Below are 18,388 nucleotides of genomic sequence, written 5' to 3'. Positions count from 1 at the left end.
GTAATGACTAGGTCTAGGATATTGTTGCCCCAGTGGAGGTGTGGATAAGTTGATCCAGGACATTGGAATTTATGAATTCCAGAAAGCATCGAGCGAAGGAGTGAGTACATGAGTAGTTTTCCCAGTTAATGGTGGGGTAGTTAAAATCACCCATTACTAGGGAGTTTGGTTGAACCCTAATATTTTCCAGTATATCAAGAAAAGAGGCGTGGGAATCCTGGGTCATGGTGGGGGATCTGTAGCAAGCTACAATTTGGATTGCAGTTTTGCCCAGAGTTAGTTGCACTTGAATAACCTTGGATGCATTATGCTGCGCAACTAGCCTGGAGGTGTGGATATCCTTAATGAATATGGACACACCTCCGCCTTTGATGTTCTGGTCCAGGTTAGATGGCTGAAAAGTGTGGTATGAGTTATAGCCTGGTAATGCAAGGGTGCTCTCTAGCACCTTGAACCAGGTCTCAGTCACTGCACAGGTATTGATGTTCTCCATTTTAAGGAGTGCTTCGAGTGAGTGCATTTTGAGATTTAGACTTCTAGCATTGAGTAGCATTACCCTCAGTTTTTGCTTGCCTGTTCCTGTTACAGTGGTGAATTTGTCATTTGAACCTTGCCTAAAAAAGGCACTATAAGGGAGGCAAGACCCTTAGCTAGTATCCAGAATCCAAGGGGCGATATGCAATCTCTGGCAAAGCATCATGGTCTGTCGATCATGTTGTCCCAGGCAGACAGATACCGGAACCCCTTAAAATTACACCAGAAGCTTAGCCAATTGTTGAAGGCAATTATTTTGTCCTTGTACTGTGGTATCATTATGGGCAATGGCAGGATGCTGCTCAGGGCTCGGGTTATAACTGCCTGGGCTACAAGATTGGAGAGCTCTTCCATGTCTCTTTTCATGTAGTTCAGTAAGGTACGTCTCAGGTCATTCACACCAACATGGACAATGACAGAGTCATATTTGTACTTGTTGTGGAGTGACCTGAGTCCGTGGGTTATGTGGCAGATCCTGGCACCTGAAAGGCAGCTGACAGTAACCTTCTCCTTGTTTAGCCTGGTGAGTGGGACATCAGTGTGCCTGACTATAGAGTCACCTATGACTAGTGTGTTGGGTACGTTGGTTTGCCTTATGGGATGTGATTTATTGGCACACTGAGTCTGTGGGCTATGTGTCATTTGGGTTGTGTTGGGAGGAGAAGGTTGCTTATGTTTCTGGTTTGGAGGTTACTTTTCCTTGAGCAGATTATTACTGAGAGCCTCTGTGAGTGTTTTTGTGTTTCTATGTGTGGATTTTGGTGGTGTAGGTTTAGTGGGACTATTGTGGTGTGGTGCAAGTGTTTACCTTCTCCTCTTGACAGTCAAGTTCAGTCTTGGCTGGAGAGAGCTTTACCTCCAGTTTGGCTAGATAAGTGCATCTCTCATGGATTGTGGTGTTGAGTGGTAGGAGGAGAGGGTTGCCTGTGTACATGAGGCAAAAATGCTACATTGCCTCAAGATGCCCAGATTCATCAGATAGACAGGAGAGAACACTGGGAGTTGACCCTTGGACATGCCTGAATAAAAACTACTTTCCTCTAGATAAGTGGGGAAAGTGAGTATAAGAGCTCTTTTTCTCTAAGCAAGTGAGGAAAGTAAGTACAAAAACTGTTTTCCTCTAGATAAAGAGGAAGGTTGAGTGCTGTAGTAATTTGTAGCTTATTTAGTGCTAACAACAAGTTCTGAACAAGTGCTGAGCACGAATAAGCAAATTTAAGTGCTAAAACTAAGAATCTGTACCTGGATCTTGTGGTAGATAGGCTACCTAGTGCTTACCAATCCCATTGATAATCTGGAATGCTTCCCTCCAACATAGAAAGGCTTGGGGGCTCAGAAGCTTACAAACAGTCCTGGATACAGAAAATCTGTATATGGAGTAGACTAGTTACAGGAAAAATGGGAAACAAGTGCAAACGCGGTCTTTTAAACCAGAAAGTTGAAAGAGATGGAAAAACTGCCTAAACGGCCAATAAACTGCAATTTCTGGGCCAGAAACCACTCTTGTGGTAGATAGGCTTACCTAGTGCTTATCACTCCCACTGATAAGCTAGAAGGCTTCCCTCCAACACAGAAAGGCTTGGGGGGCTCAGAAGCTTACAAACATTCCTGGATACAGCAAATCTTTATCTGGACTAGACTAGTTACAGGAAAGATGGCAAACAAGTGCAAATGCAGGCTTTTAAACCAGTAAGTTGAAAGGGATGGAAAAACTGCTAAATGGCCAATAAACTATAATTTCTGGGCTAGGAACCACTCTTGTGGTAGATAGTCTACCTAGTGCTTACCACTCCTACTGATAAGCTAGAAGGCTTCCATCCAACACAGAAAGGCATGGGGAGCTCAGAAGCTTACAAACAGTCCTGGATACAGCAAACAGTCCTGGATACAGAACCACAGGTGGAAACAGGATCACATTTACTCTTGATACAGAACTACAGGTGGAAACAGGCTCACATTTACTGTTGATGCAGAACCGCGGGTGGAAACAGGCTCACATTTACTGTTGATACAGAACCACAGGTGGAAACAGGCTCACATTTACTGTTGATACAGACACCATTTTATAGGAGGAAGAACAATAAACACATCACAAGACACTGAAAGAAAATGCCACACTGCCAATTCCTGGGGAAAAAAACCTACTTTACATTTTGTCAGAGTAGGCAGAGCCACCTGTCCTTTACCTGTGAATCATGTATTATGTCACAATGAATAGAAGGGAAGAGTTACTGTTAAAAAAAAAACTTTGAGAATGGGCATATCAAATAAACCTAGGAGTGACAAGAACACATTGGAGAAATTAATTCTGGAATTCTGGTGCGGGGAAAAAGAACTACATTTATTGTGTGTGTGTGTGTGTGTGTGTGTGTGTGTGTGTGTGTGTGTGTGTGTGTGTGTGTGTGTGTGTGTGTGTGTGTGTGCGCATATGCATGCTTTGGCAGAGGGTGATGGAGCTGATAATATTAATAAGAAATGCAGGACAAAGATTTGATTGTACAGTAGTCATATCTGGTTATCTCAAATAGATTTGAGATACAAGAAGACATTAAGGAGAGGGTATAGCAGGACCGACAGAAGTAATATGATGAGATTTGCCACTTCAGAGAGATGTAAAAGGCTGTCACATATGATTGGACTTGAAGTGACATGTCAGAATTCATTGGAAGAGGTAATATTAATCTGTAATATTAGTGGGATGGTAAGCAGGTGAGAGAGGTACTATAATACCAGGTGTCATTTTGAGAGGTTGCAGGTTATTCAAAGTGATAGCAGGAAGGCAGGTGTTATTGAGTGTAATAGTATAATTCCATTTGTCAGGATGCCAGGTGTCATAGATAAAGGTTTCAGGATTTTAGTTGTTACTGACAGAGTTGGCAGGACTCCTTGTGTCTCAGAAACAAGTGCAAGATTGCCAGATGTCATATGTATAGGTGGAAGAATTCCAGATTTCAATAAATAACCTTTTTTTTATTTATTGTTGTTATTATTTATCTATGTAAAGCTGCAACTGATTGTGGTCATCTGGTTGCAGTTTTGTCCACATGTATCAGGATGAACAATAGTGGAACCAGAATACATTCACACTAATTGTCCTGAACTAATCATACAATGGATGGCACAGTGGTGTAGCGGTTACTGCTGTCGCCTCACAGCTAGAGGTTTTCCTCCACGATTCTCACCAGGCGTGCCTTCTGTGCGGAGTCTGCCTGGCCTCCCTCCATTCATGTGGGTTTCCTCCTACATTTCAAAGACATGCAGTAGGGTGATTGGGCAGTCTAAATTGATAAACAAAAAACAAAAGCCAGCACCATATACTCAGCATCCAAAATCTTCAGATTTTATTGCATTATTGCATAAGAGCCAAAAACAGACCGGTTTCGGCTAACAAGCCTTCTTCAGTGTATAATACTGAGAAGCCCAACTTCCAACATTTATAATCAGCATCATTTGCTCATTTTCCAATCACAAGTGTTTATTTAAACCTGGTGAAAAAAAAGCACCCAACAAAATAATCCACTTTTTTCTTTTTTGTTTAAAATATCATGCCAACCCATTTTGTCCACACCTTTAAACCTTATTCAATCAATAATAGTGAACCTAAACTGAGCGAAGTGTGTTGTTGAGTGTGTTTATAAAGTGCATCACTATGTCTGGCACATCTTATATCACTCAAGTGTTCTGAAATGTGTAACTTAAATGGTCGTGATGTTTGTCCTACATAAAATGCCTGACAACTGCAGGTCACCAAATATACCACCCAATCAGAAATTCAGTCTCCATAAATACGTATGTCAAAAACCCGAGATGTATTCTTAGAACTGAATTCTTTTGTCCTATTCACATATTTAAAAAACTGCAATGACTGCAGGAATAACATCCTCATATACATTCCCCACCGAAAGTGGTTTGTTGAGTACCAGTAGTAACGGTGGATGGCCACTTAAAATGATTCAGCCATCCATGTATTGTCTTCCGTCTTCTATATGAAAAAAGACATTTAGGGGGCAATATATTTCTCAAACTATCTTCTGAGGTTAAAATATTCCAATATTTATTCACTATATTAATCAACACAGAAATGTTGCTGCCATATTTAGTAACCAACTTTAACTGGCTATTAGTAGTCTATTTGTTACTCTGATACTGCAACAAAGAATTCCTGTCCAATTTTGGAACATAATTACTAGATTCCAAAATATATCTCTTATTATAACCCCTATTCAAAAATGTATCTGTCAGCTGTAGACTATGTGGTGAAAACATTTCTTCTGATAAACATATGTGTCGTACCCTCATATATTGAGATTTCAAAATATTTTGAATTATATGTTTAGGGTGATGGCTCTCTGAATGCAACAAAGTATTGACCCCTGGGTGTTTTCTGTGTAACTGACTCAACATGGTGCCATCATGTTGTACCTGTATGTCCACATCCAAAAACACAATATTAGTGGCACTGTAATTCAACATAAATGTAGATCCCATTTGTTGTCATTAAGGTACATTACAAACTCATTAAGATATTCAACCCCTGATCGCCACACCAACCAACAGTTATCAAGATATCTACGTCAGATATCCACTGATTCTAAATATAAATTATGCATTGGATCATAAATCAGTTGATTCTCCACAAAACCCATAAATAAATCCACATAGATGGGAGTAAATGATGCTCCCATTGCTGTTCCCCTTACTTGTAAATAGCATTCCTGTTCAAAATAGAACACATTTTTATTCAGAACATGTTCTGTTAGACAAACTAGCAGTACTGCATATGGTGAGGGGTATATGTAGCAGTACTGCATATAGTGGTGGTGGGGTATCTGTAGCAGTACTGCATATAGTGGTGGTGGGGTGTTTATAGCAGTACTCCATATGGCGGTGATGGGGTATCTGTAGCAGTACAGCATACGGTGGTGGGGCTTATCTGTAGCAGTACTGCATATGGTGGTGATGTGGTATCTGTAGCAGTACTGCATATGGTGGTGATGTGGTATCTGTAGCAGTACTGCATATGGTGAGGGGTATATGTAGCAGTACAGCATATGATGGTGATCAGGTTGCTGTAGCAGTACTGCATATAGTGGTGGTGGGGTATCTATAGCAGTACTGCATATGATGGTGGAGGGTATCTGTAGCAGTACTGCGTATGATAAGGGGTATCTGTAGCAGTACTGCATATGCTGGTGATGTGGTATCTGTAGCAGTACTGCATATAGTGGTGTTGGGATATCTGTATCAGTACTGCATATGGGAGTGGGAGATATCTGTAGCAGTACTGCATATGGTGGTGATGTGGTATCTGTAGCAGTACTGCATATGGTGAGGGGTATCTGTAGCAGTACTGCATGTAGTGGTGGTGGGGTATCTGTAGCAGTACTGCATATAGTGGTGGTGGGGTGTCTATAGCAGTACTGCATATGGCGGTGATGGGGTATCTGTAGCAGTGCAGTATACGGTGGTGGGGCTTATCTGTAGCAGTACTGCATATGGTGGTGATGTGGTATCTGTAGCAGTACTGCATATGGTGGTGATGTGGTATCTGTAGCAGTACTGCATATGGTGAGGGGTATATGTAGCAGTACAGCATATGGTGGTGATCAGGTTGCTGTAGCAGTACTGCATATAGTGGTGGTGGGGTATCTGTAGCAGTACTGCATATGATGGTGGAGGGTATCTGTAGCAGTACTGCATATGATAAGGGGTATCTGTAGCAGTACTGCATATGCTGGTGATGTGGTATCTGTAGCAGTACTGCATATAGTGGTGGTGGGGTATCTGTAGCAGTACTGCATATGATGGTGGAGGGTATCTGTAGCAGTACTGCATATGATAAGGGGTATCTGTAGCAGTACTGCATATGCTGGTGATGTGGTATCTGTAGCAGTACTGCATATAGTGGTGTTGGGATATCTGTATCAGTACTGCATATGGGGGTGGGGGATATCTGTAGCAGTACTGCATATGGTGGTGATGTGGTATTTGTAGCAGTACTGCATATGGTGGTGATGTGGTATCTGTAGTAGTACTGCATATGGTAGTGATGGGGTATCTGTAGCAGTACAGCATATGGTGATGGGGGGTATCTGTAGCAGTACTGCATATGGTGGTGATGTGGTATCTGTAGCAGTACTGTATATGGTGAGGGGTATCTGTAGCAGTACTGCATATAGTGGTGGTGGGGTATCTGTAGCAGTACAGCATATGGTGGTGATGGGGTATCTGTAGCAGTACTGCATATAGTGGTGTTGGGATATCTGTATCAGTACTGCATATGGGGGTGGGGGATATCTGTAGCAGTACTGCATATGGTGGTGATGTGGTATCTGTAGCAGTACTGCATATGGTGAGGGGTATCTGTAGCAGTACTGCATATGGTGGTGATGTGGTATCTGTAGCAGTACTGCATATGGTAGTGATGGGGTATCTGTAGCAGTACAGCATATGGTGATGGGAGGTATCTGTAGCAGTACTGCATATGGTGGTGATGTGGCATCTGTAGCAGTACTGTATATGGTGAGGGATATCTGTAGCAGTACTGCATATAGTGGTGGTGGGGTATCTGTAGCAGTACAGCATATGGTGGTGATGGGGTATCTGTAGCAGTACTGCATATGGTGGTGGGGGTTATACTGCTAATGATAATGATTAAAAGAGAAAGGTTTTCTTGTGCTAATGTGAAGTTGTAGTGTTATCAGTCACTTAGGTAGATATTGAAAACAATTGGACTTATTTATTTATTAATTAATAATTAATTAATTTATTAGTTATCAATGCACTATTTCACCTAAAATAAACTACTGGCCAACTCTCAGCATTGTTTTAGGCCACATCACAGCACCACATCAGCCCACCTATCCTTCTCTAACTCTATCAACATCAACCGAAACAATAACAAACTTACCTCGGCTCTCTTCCTAGATCTCTTTAAATCCTTTGATATGGTCAGTCACCAACTGCTTCTTCGTACCCTGAAGGAACTGTCACTGAATAGTAGCTCTATTAAATGGTTCCAATCGTAACTGTCTGATAGACTACATGCAGTTTAATGGCAGAATTCCATATCCACACATCTACCCATTATTCTAGGAGTCCCCCAAGGCTCCATACTAGGATCAATACTCTTTTCAGTCTTTATTAATGACCTACCCACCATCACTCCAAAGGCCACCTGCATCCAATACATGGACAACTCTACTTTAATATGTACTGCCTCCTTCTCAACTGAGCTTATTACCCTAACCCAGAATACTTTCCATGATGTAGAAAAATGGTTTGCAAACCATCATATTCTATTAAACCCCAACAAAACTAAACTGCTCATCTTTTCCCCCACCTGAAAATCCTCCATGCCACTCTTTACTATAAGTTCCAACAATGGCACCTGGGCGTCGCAGTCGATAACGCTCTAAAGTATGATATCCATGTCAATCAAACCATCAAATCTGTCAGCAAAAAACTGGGCTCCCTATACAGGATTAAACCCTTCCTCACTCCTTTTGCAAGAACCACTATCACTCGTTCCCACCTACTATCTACCCTCCTCTATGCCTCCCCCCTCTTCAATAACATGGAACCAAGCCACCCTTACCAAACTTGCTGGTTGTTACAACCGTACTGCTAGATTTGCTACAGATGCTACCTCTAGGACCCACCATTGTATCAACCTAACTCAACTAGGATGGCTAGAATGGCCCAGTCTTCTCTGATACAACCAACTAGTAATAACCCACAAATACTATATCAACCCAAAAAAACACCAGCACTAAATGAGATCATCAAACCATGTAACAACCTGAGGTCACTACACTCTGCTGACAAACTGCTGGTACAAACAACTAAAAGCATAAATGTGGCCGTGGATTCTGTATTTGCCAACTCAGTAGGCAAAACTTGGAATATGCTACTAGCCGAACTTACTCACCAATCAACCTTAACCCAGTTAAAAAAAAACCTCAAACTATATTTCCAACAGCATTGGTAATGTCCCTGCTTAATCCCCAACTAATCACCTCCCACTGTTCCTGCAAACTCTCCCTAAGCATTTCAATCATATACTTTAATAAGTGTATGAATTCTTGAAGGGACTTAGCCCATAACTGCATGTATTATTGTCTGAAACTGAAGCCGCATGATTTTGATGTTGTCTACTATGTTTTATCTAAGTTTGTAACCCTACTGAAAACTGCATATTATACTTATCTCTAAATGTTTCTATTGTTCCTAGTTGTATCTGTTTGCCACCCTACTGAAAACTGCATATTATACTTATCTCTAAATGTTTCTATTGCTCCTAGTTTTATCTGTTTGTAACCCTACTGAAAACTGGATATTATACTTATGTCTAAATGTTTCTATTGTTCTTAGTTGTATCTGTTTGTAACCCTACTGAAAACTGCATATTATACTTATCTCTAAATGTTTCTATTGTTCCTAGTTGTATCTGTTTGTAACTCTACTGAAAACTGCATATTATACTTATCTCTAAATGTTTCTATTGTTCCTAGTTGTATCTGTTTGTCACCCTACTGAAAACTGCATATTATACTTATCTCTAAATGTTTCTATTGTTCCTAGTTGTATCTGTTTGTCACCCTACTGAAAACTGCATATTATACTTATCTCTAAATGTTTCTATTGTTCCTAGTTGTATCTGTTTGTCACCCTACTGAAAACTGCATATTATACTTATCTCTAAATGTTTCTATTGTTCCTAGTTGTATCTGTTTGTAACCCTACTGAAAACTGCATATTATACTTATCTCTAAATGTTTCTATTGTTCCTAGTTTTATCTGTTTGTAACCCTACTGAAAACTGCATATTATACTTATCTCTAAATGTTTCTATTGTTCCTAGTTGTATCTGTTTGTAACCCTACTGAAAACTGCATATTATACTTATCTCTAAATGTTTCTATTGTTCCTAGTTGTATCTGTTTGTAACCCTACTGAAAACTGCATATTATACTTATCTCTAAATGTTTCTATTGTTCCTAGTTTTATCTGTTTGTAACCCTACTGAAAACTGCATATTATACTTATCTCTAAATGTTTCTATTGTTCCTAGTTGTATCTGTTTGTAACCCTACTGAAAACTGCATATTATACTTATCTCTAAATGTTTCTATTGTTCCTAGTTTTATCTGTTTGTAACCCTACTGAAAACTGCATATTATACTTATCTCTAAATGTTTCTATTGTTCCTAGTTGTATCTGTTTGTAACCCTACTGAAAACTGCATATTATACTTATCTCTAAATGTTTCTATTGTTCCTAGTTGTATCTGTTTGTAACCCTACTGAAAACTGCATATTATACTTATCTCTAAATGTTTCTATTGTTCCTAGTTGTATCTGTTTGTAACCCTACTGAAAACTGCATATTATACTTATCTCTAAATGTTTCTATTGTTCCTAGTTGTATCTGTTTGTAACCCTACTGAAAACTGCATATTATACTTATCTCTAAATGTTTCTATTGTTCCTAGTTGTATCTGTTTGTAACCCTACTGAAAACTGCATATTATACTTATCTCTAAATGTTTCTATTGTTCCTAGTTGTATCTGTTTGTAACCCTACTGAAAACTGCATATTATACTTATCTCTAAATGTTTCTATTGTTCCTAGTTGTATCTGTTTGTCACCCTACTGAAAACTGCATATTATACTTATCTCTAAATGTTTCTATTGTTCCTAGTTGTATCTGTTTGTAACCCTACTGAAAACTGCATATTATACTTATCTCTAAATGTTTCTATTGTTCCTAGTTGTATCTGTTTGTCACCCTACTGAAAACTGCATATTATACTTATCTCTAAATGTTTCTATTGTTCCTAGTTTTATCTGTTTGTAACCCTACTGAAAACTGCATATTATACTTATCTCTAAATGTTTCTATTGTTCCTAGTTTTATCTGTTTGTAACCCTACTGAAAACTGCATATTATACTTATCTCTAACTGTTTCTATTGTTTCTAGTTGTATCTGTTTATGACCCTACTGAAAACTGTATATTATACTTATCTCCAAATGTTTCTATTGTTCCTAGTTGTATCTGTTTGTAACCTTACTGAAAACTGCATATTATACTTATCTCTAAATGTTTCTATTGTTCCTAGTGTTATCTGTTTGTAACCCTACTGAAAACTGCATATTATACTTATCTCTAAATGTTTGTATTGTTCCTAGTTGTATCTGTTTGTAACCCTACTGAAAACTGCATATTATACTTATCTCTAAATGTTTCTATTGTTCCTAGTTGTATCTGTTTGTAACCCTACTGAAAACTGCATATTATACTTATCTCTAAATGTTTCTATTGTTCCTAGTTTTATCTGCTTGTAACCCTACTGAAAACTGCATATTATACTTATCTCTAAATGTTTCTCTTGTTCCTAGTTGTATCTGTTTGTCACCCTACTGAAAACTGCATATTATACTTATCTCTAAATGTCTGTAATGTTCCTAGTTGTATCTGTTTGTAACCCTACTGAAAACTGCATATTATACTTTTCTCTAAATGTTTCTATTGTTCCTAGTTGTATCTGTTTGAAACCCTACTGAAAACTGCATATTGTACTTATCTCTAAATGTTTCTATTGTTCCTAGTTTTATCTGCTTGTCACCCTACTGAAAACTGCATATTATACTTATCTCTAAATGTTTCTATTGTTCCTAGTTGTATCTGTTTGTAACCCTACTGAAAACTGCATATTATACTTATCTCTAAATTTTTCTATTGTTCCTAGTTGTATCTGTTTGTAACCCTACTGAAAACTGCATATTATACTTATCTCTAAATGTTTCTATTGTTCCTAGTTGTATCTGTTTGTAACCTACTGAAAACTGCATATTATACTTATCTCTAAATGTTTCTATTGTTCCTAGTTTTATCTGTTTGTCACCCTACTGAAAACTGCATATTATACTTATCTCTAAATGTTTCTATTGTTCCTAGTTGTATCTGTTTTTCACCCTATGGAAAACTGCATATTACATTTATCTCTAAATGTTTCTATTGTTCCTAGTTGTATCTGTTTGTCACCCTACTGAAAACTGCATATTATACTTATCTCTAAATGTTTCCATTGTTCCTAGTTTTATCTGTTTGTAACCCTACTGAAAACTGCATATTATACTTATCTCTAAATGTTTCTATTGTTCCTAGTTGTATCTGTTTGTAACCCTACTGAAAACTGCATATTATACTTATCTCTAAATGTTTCTATTGTTCCTAGTTGTATCTGTTTGAAACCCTACTGAAAACTACATATTATACTTATCTCTAAATGTTTCTATTGTTCCTAGTTTTATCTGTTTGTAACCCTACTGAAAACTGCATATTATACTTATCTCTAAATGTTTCTGTTGTTCCTAGTTTTATCTGTTTGTCACCCTACTGAAAACTGCATACTATACTTATCTCTAAATGGTTCTAGTGTTCCTAGTTGTATCTGTTTTTAACCCTACTGAAAACTGCATATTATACTTATCTCTAAATGTTTCTATTGTTTCTAGTTGTATCTGTTTGTGACCCTACTGAAAACTGCATATTATACTTATCTCCAAATGTTTCTATTGTTCCTAGTTTTATCTGTTTGTAACCCTACTGAAAACTGCATAGTATACTTATCTCTAAATGTCTGTATTGTTCCTAGTTGTATCTGTTTGTAACCATACTGAAAACTGCATATTATACTTATCTCTAAATGTTTCTATTGTTCCTAGTTGTATCTGTTTGTAACCCTACTGAAAACTGCATATTATACTTATCTCTAAATGTTTCTCTTGTTCCTAGTTGTATCTGTTTGAAACCCTACTGAAAACTGCATAATATACTTAACTCTAAATGTTTCTATTGTTCCTAGTTGTATCTGTTTGTCACCTAACTGAAAACTGCATATTATACTTATCTCTAAATGTTTCTATTGTTCCTAGTTTTATGTTTGTCACCCTACCGAAAACTGCATATTATACTTATCTCTAAATGGTTCTAGTGTTCCTAGTTTTATCTGTTTGTAACCCTACTGAAAACTACATATTATACTTATCTCTAAATGTTTCTATTGTTCTTAGTTGTATCTGTTTGTAACCCTACTGAAAACTGCATATTATACTTATCTCTAAATGTTTCTATTGTTCCTAGTTGTATCTGTTTGAAACCCTACTGAAAACCGCATATTATACTTATCTCTAAATGTTTCTATTTTTCCTAGTTGTATCTGTTTGTCACACTACTGAAAACTATATTTTTTTTTTTTTTTTTTTTTTTTTTAATTTTAAACTCTTAAATATTGCTAGATGTATATAATGTATATCTAACTGCATTTTATTTCTGTCTCTCCCCACTCTGTTCATCTCTCCCTAAAGTACCCTGCTCTCCAATTTGCTGAACCTGCTCTACTCTCCAGAATCTACCCACCTGTTGAGGAAGGACCCCTTCCAAACACCAGCAGTCTCATCATACTGCCTTCTTTTCTCTGTCTCCTCACACCAAAGGAAGCAAGAAAGTACATGGTGTCCTGAAACCTATTAGTTAAGATCATAATTGTAATTACTGCTTCTGAGGTTATAGAGCATGCCCCAAACCTAAACAGCCAGCAGCCTTTACCCACTATCTATCCTTGAAGACCACCGCCTAGTCTTTTTTCCTCCATCATTGTAACCCCTTATTTTTACCTTTAGTATTTCCTTCCTTAGTCCTGGACCAACTAGCTCCCATATAAAATTGCCTTACATAGACTCCCTCTCAAATACTTCACCCTGGAGTTTTAAATGTCAGCACCTACCTATCCCACACTTCACTACCATTGAAGTACTTATCTCTGTACTTACCCTCACCCAACTTACCTTCAGTAGCCAGCTTGGCTGATTGTTTTTCTTGGACTACTCCTTCACTTGTCTCTACCCGCTCCGTTAAGCCCTCTTGGCTCACTCCGCTCCCCTACCCTACCCCCAATTCCCACCCACCCCCAGCACATCTAGATTTATAATAACCCCATATCACCTGACCACTCCACACAGCCAATCATCTTCACTCCTCTCACCTCCCATATCACGTGACCACTCCCGAAATCCAATTATCTTCTTTCCTCCCAAACACAACACCTATCCTTCTCTCATCCAATTAAAATTATCAACCAAACACAATGACACATACCATGCTCTCCTTTCTTATATGCCTGCTATGTACCCTCACTGCCCTAACCTACACAACATCCCCACACACATACATTTCATTACCCCAAACTTCCTACCATACAACACAACCCTTCACACCAACAAAAGACCACAAGTGCTTCCCCATATCCCCCTTTCTACTTGAAATTAACAAAATAGTACTCATACTCAACAAGTGCTGTTTAACATCTTTCACTAGAAAGATACCAAACAAACTTTACATAGATATGCTACAAGCAATCAGACGTCATATACTACTAAAGAAATACCTCCTTACCTCTGGTGACATTCACCCAAATCCAGGACCAATCAACATCATACCCCCAAATAAACACATAACAGACCTACTCATCATAAACTTTAACACTCGCAGTATATCTAACAAAATTACTCATGTACACATTCATAACCCACTACTCCCTGATATACTAACCATAACAGAGACCTGGCTAAATCCCAGCACTAAGAATGAAGAACTTCTCCTCCAGGATATAACATCATGAGACTAGATAGAATAGGTAAGAAGGGAGGAGTTGCAATTATATACAAAAATACACTTACTATACAACCCCTGCCAACCCCACCACCAAAATTTGACAATGCTGAAATCTTAGGAATTATGCTACAACTTAACAATAAAAAGTATCAATATTCTCTGTACTTACATCCCTCCAGGCAATAACATTATTAAAATTGAAGAAATTCTACAATGGACAAAAGACAACCTACCACAAGAGACTATTTTGTTAGGAGACCTAAACACTGATTGGCTAGCCTGCAACTCTAAAATCCCCACTTGCCACATCAACCTGTATGGATTCTCTCAACTTATTCTAGAACCTACAAGAATAGATAAGAAGTCCCAAAAGAAATCCATATTAGACTGGACATTAGTGAACTACCCAGAACAAAACTACCACACAGGTTGTCTACCAGACAGCCTCAGTGACCATCTCCCAACATTCCTCCTACGTGAGCGTACTAACATACACAAACCTACTGTCTTTAGACAAGTTAGAAATGATCGCAAGGTTAATCCTTTACATCTTAACACTGCATTAAATAACTGTAACTGGGAACCTCTACATATCCTGAACTTAGACCTAGCAGTTGACTACTTTAATAATACTTTCATTAAGGTCCTTGACCATATAGCACCCATAAGAACTATTAGAACTAAAGTCCACTCTGCTCCTTGGCTTTCGAACACCACTAGAGCCTTATTAAAATCTAGAGATAAGGCTTGGAAAACCTGGAAGAAAAACAACACTAGTCTTTCTAGACAAAACTATCAACATCTTAGAAACCAGGCTAAACAGCAAACTAAGTTAGACAAACAAAACTACTACCTAAACATCCAAAACAAATACTCCAACAGCCCACAAAAATTCTGGCATGCAATTAACTCCCTACTAAAACCAGGAAAAAACACCACACCCTCTCCCACCACAACCTCCACAGATACAACTACCGAAATAGCCTCAAAATTCAACCAACATTTTACAAAATCCATTAACTCATTATCCACTCAACTAGCCAAAATAACTACACACCCATACCTACAGCACCTAACAACTCTGCTCCTCTTACCTTCTCACCTATCCCAACCTCTACAATAAAGAAACATCTCTTAAAACTTAAACCCACCACCCTCGCAGCAGATGGCCTACCAGCACATTTCCTAAAAATGGCAGCCAACTCCATAGCCTACCCAGTCTCAATCCTTATCAACGCTCTATACAGGAGTCATATATCCCTCATCTGTGGAAAGTCTCCTATATCATTCTCCTTCATAAGGGAGGCACCTCCTATGATTTCTCAAATTATCGACCCATTGCTATTCTGTCACCTTTATCAAAGATACTAGAAAAATGCATACACTCACAAGTCATGCACTACCTAAACGTAAACAATATCCTCTCTCCCACACAACATGGCTTTCGCCCTCACCACAGTACAACCACTGCCCTACTCTCCTTCACAGACCTAGTTAACCAACACAGGAATAACAAAAGATTCGTATCAGCCATATTCCTTGACCTTTCCAAAGCTTTTGATATGGTCTCTCACTCCATACTAATAAACACCCTCACCTCCCTAGCCTTCACCCCAAACACTATTGCTTGGTTTAAAAGCTACCTATCAGAACGACAACAAGCTGTCCAGTGGCAAGGAGCTTTATCATCTCTGCTCCCAACCACCATTGGTGTACCCCAAGGCTCCATACTAGGACCTCTTCTCTTCTCAATATTTACCAATAACCTATACAAAAGTAGCCTGCATGCCTCACTAATCCAGTATGCAGATGATTCCACCCTTATATGCTCAGCTCCATCCCTGACCTCCCTACAGCACCTCACCCAAGAGTCCTTCACCTCAGTAGAAAGATGGATAACTAACATACAACTTATCCTAAATCCTAATAAAACCAAACTACTACTTTTTACCCCAAACAAATCAAAACAACTCCTGTCTTCTCCATCTCCTCCGCCAATGGTACTATCATCTCTCCCTCCCCTCACACCAAGCTCCTTGGCATTGAAATAGACAACAACCTCCACTTCAACATCCACATCTCTCAAACTATAAACAAGGTGCACAAAAAAATGGGTTCCTTATACAGGCAAAAGAACTTTCTAACTAATCAAGCTAAAGTCACCCTAGCTCAAACCCATCTCCTATCTACACTACTGTATGCAGCCCCAATTCTCACTCACATTAGGAAATCTGACCTAGACAAACTTGAGTCCTGTTATAACAGAATTGCCAAGTTTGCCAAAACACCCATTTAGAACCCATCACTGCATACCTCTCAGACAACTTCAATGGCTAGAACTGCCACAGTTGCTACTATATCACCAACTTGTTCTATCATATAACATCCTAAAACAACCCAATAAAATTCCTGCATTAAGGCATCTACTGACCCACCACACTCCAAATCGTCCACTCCGCTCAGCCAACAAGTCACTCCTCACTATTACCTCAGCAAATAATACAGCAGGAAAATCTCTCATCACACACTATAGCCAAAACTTGGAATAATCTCCCCCATCTGTGACTTCTGCAGCTAGCACCACTCTATTCAAAAACTCACTTAAGGCCCATCTCACAAGTTCTTGGCTCTGTCCATGTATCACATAGACCACAATCTATTACCTTTACATCCAACTTCTATCTGTCTTTTCATGCCCAATAAATATATTTCCTCAAAATATTTTACATGAAAAACATGTACCTAATAAAATCTGACAGTGCTCTTTGCTAACTATATATATATACATAAATTGCTTTTCTTTATTATTGCAAATGTCTACTCTTTTTCACTTCCGTCTAGAAATTTCTTGTTCAATATATAATATTGCCTACATATTGTATTAGATGCTTATTTTCTGTAATGTGTTATCCTAATGTAACTGGAGCTTTTCTCCCCGGGCCTCCGCTGTAAATGGACCTTGTCCAGTCGGACCTTCCCGGTAAACAAAATTAAAAAAAAAAAAAAAAAAAAAAAAAAATCTCTAAATGTTTCTATTGTTCCTAGTTTTATCTGTTTGTAACTTACTGAAAACTGCATATTATACTTATCTCTAAATGTTTATATTGCTCCTAGTTGTATCTGTTTGTAACCTACTGAAAACTGCATATTATACTTTTCTCTAAATGTTTCTATTGTTCCTAGTTGTATCTGTTTGTCACCCTTCTGAAAACTGCATATTATACTTATCTCTAAATGTTTCTATTGTTCCTAGTTGTATCTGTTTGTAACCCTACTGAAAACTGCATATTATACTTATCTCTAAATGTTTCTATTGTTCCTAGTTGTATCTGTTTGAAACCCTACTGAAAACTGCACATTATACTTATCTCTAAATGTTTCTATTGTTCCTAGTTGTATCTGTTTGTCACCCTACTGAAAACTGCATATTATACTTATCTCTAAATGTTTCTATTGTTCCTAGTTGTATCTGTTTGTCACCCTGCTGAAAACTGCATATTATACTTATCTCTAAATGTTTCTATTGTTGCTAGTTTTATCTGTTTGTAACCCTACTGAAAAACTGCATATTATACTTATCTCTAAATGTTTCTATTGTTGCTAGTTGTATCTGTTTGAAACCCTACTGAAAACTGCATATTGTACTTATCTCTAAATGTTTCTATTGTTCCTAGTTTTATCTGCTTGTCACCCTACTGAAAACTGCATATTATACTTATCTCTAAATGTTTCTATTGTTCCTAGTTGTATCTGTTTGTAACCTACTGAAAACTGCATATTATACTTATCTCTAAATGTTTCTATTGTTCCTAGTTTTATCTGTCACCCTACTGAAAACTGCATATTATACTTATCTCTAAATATTTCTATTGTTCCTAGTTGTATCTATTTTCACCCTACTGAAAACTGCATATTACACTTATCTCTAAATGTTTCTATTGTTCCTAGTTGTATCTGTTTGTCACCCTACTGAAAACTGCATATTATACATATCTCTAAATGTCTCTATTGTTCCTAGTTGTATCTGTTTGAAACCCTACTGAAAACTGCATATTATACTTATCTCTAAATGTTTCCATTGTTCCGAGTTGTATCTGTTTGTAACCTACTGAAAACTGCATATTATACTTATCTCTAAATGTTTCTATTGTTCCTAGTTGTATCTGTTTGTAAT

The 18,388-nt window shown here is 38.0% G+C and overlaps 1 protein-coding gene across 1 annotated transcript in view; it reads left to right on the top strand.

Annotated features, from left to right (window-relative positions):
- Window positions 1–18,388, top strand: part of EPHA6 (EPH receptor A6) — a 4,848,151-nt gene that overhangs the window by 1,948,891 nt on the left and 2,880,872 nt on the right. The gene's annotated exons all lie outside the window — the stretch shown is intronic.

Source organism: Protopterus annectens, chromosome 5.part0 (assembly GCF_019279795.1).
Source record: "Protopterus annectens isolate FY-2018-M chromosome 5.part0, PAN1.0, whole genome shotgun sequence".
In the NCBI taxonomy this organism is placed as follows: Eukaryota; Metazoa; Chordata; order Ceratodontiformes; family Protopteridae; genus Protopterus; species Protopterus annectens.
The sequence above is the reverse complement of the archived record's forward strand: the minus strand, read 5'-3'. Positions and strand labels throughout refer to the sequence as shown.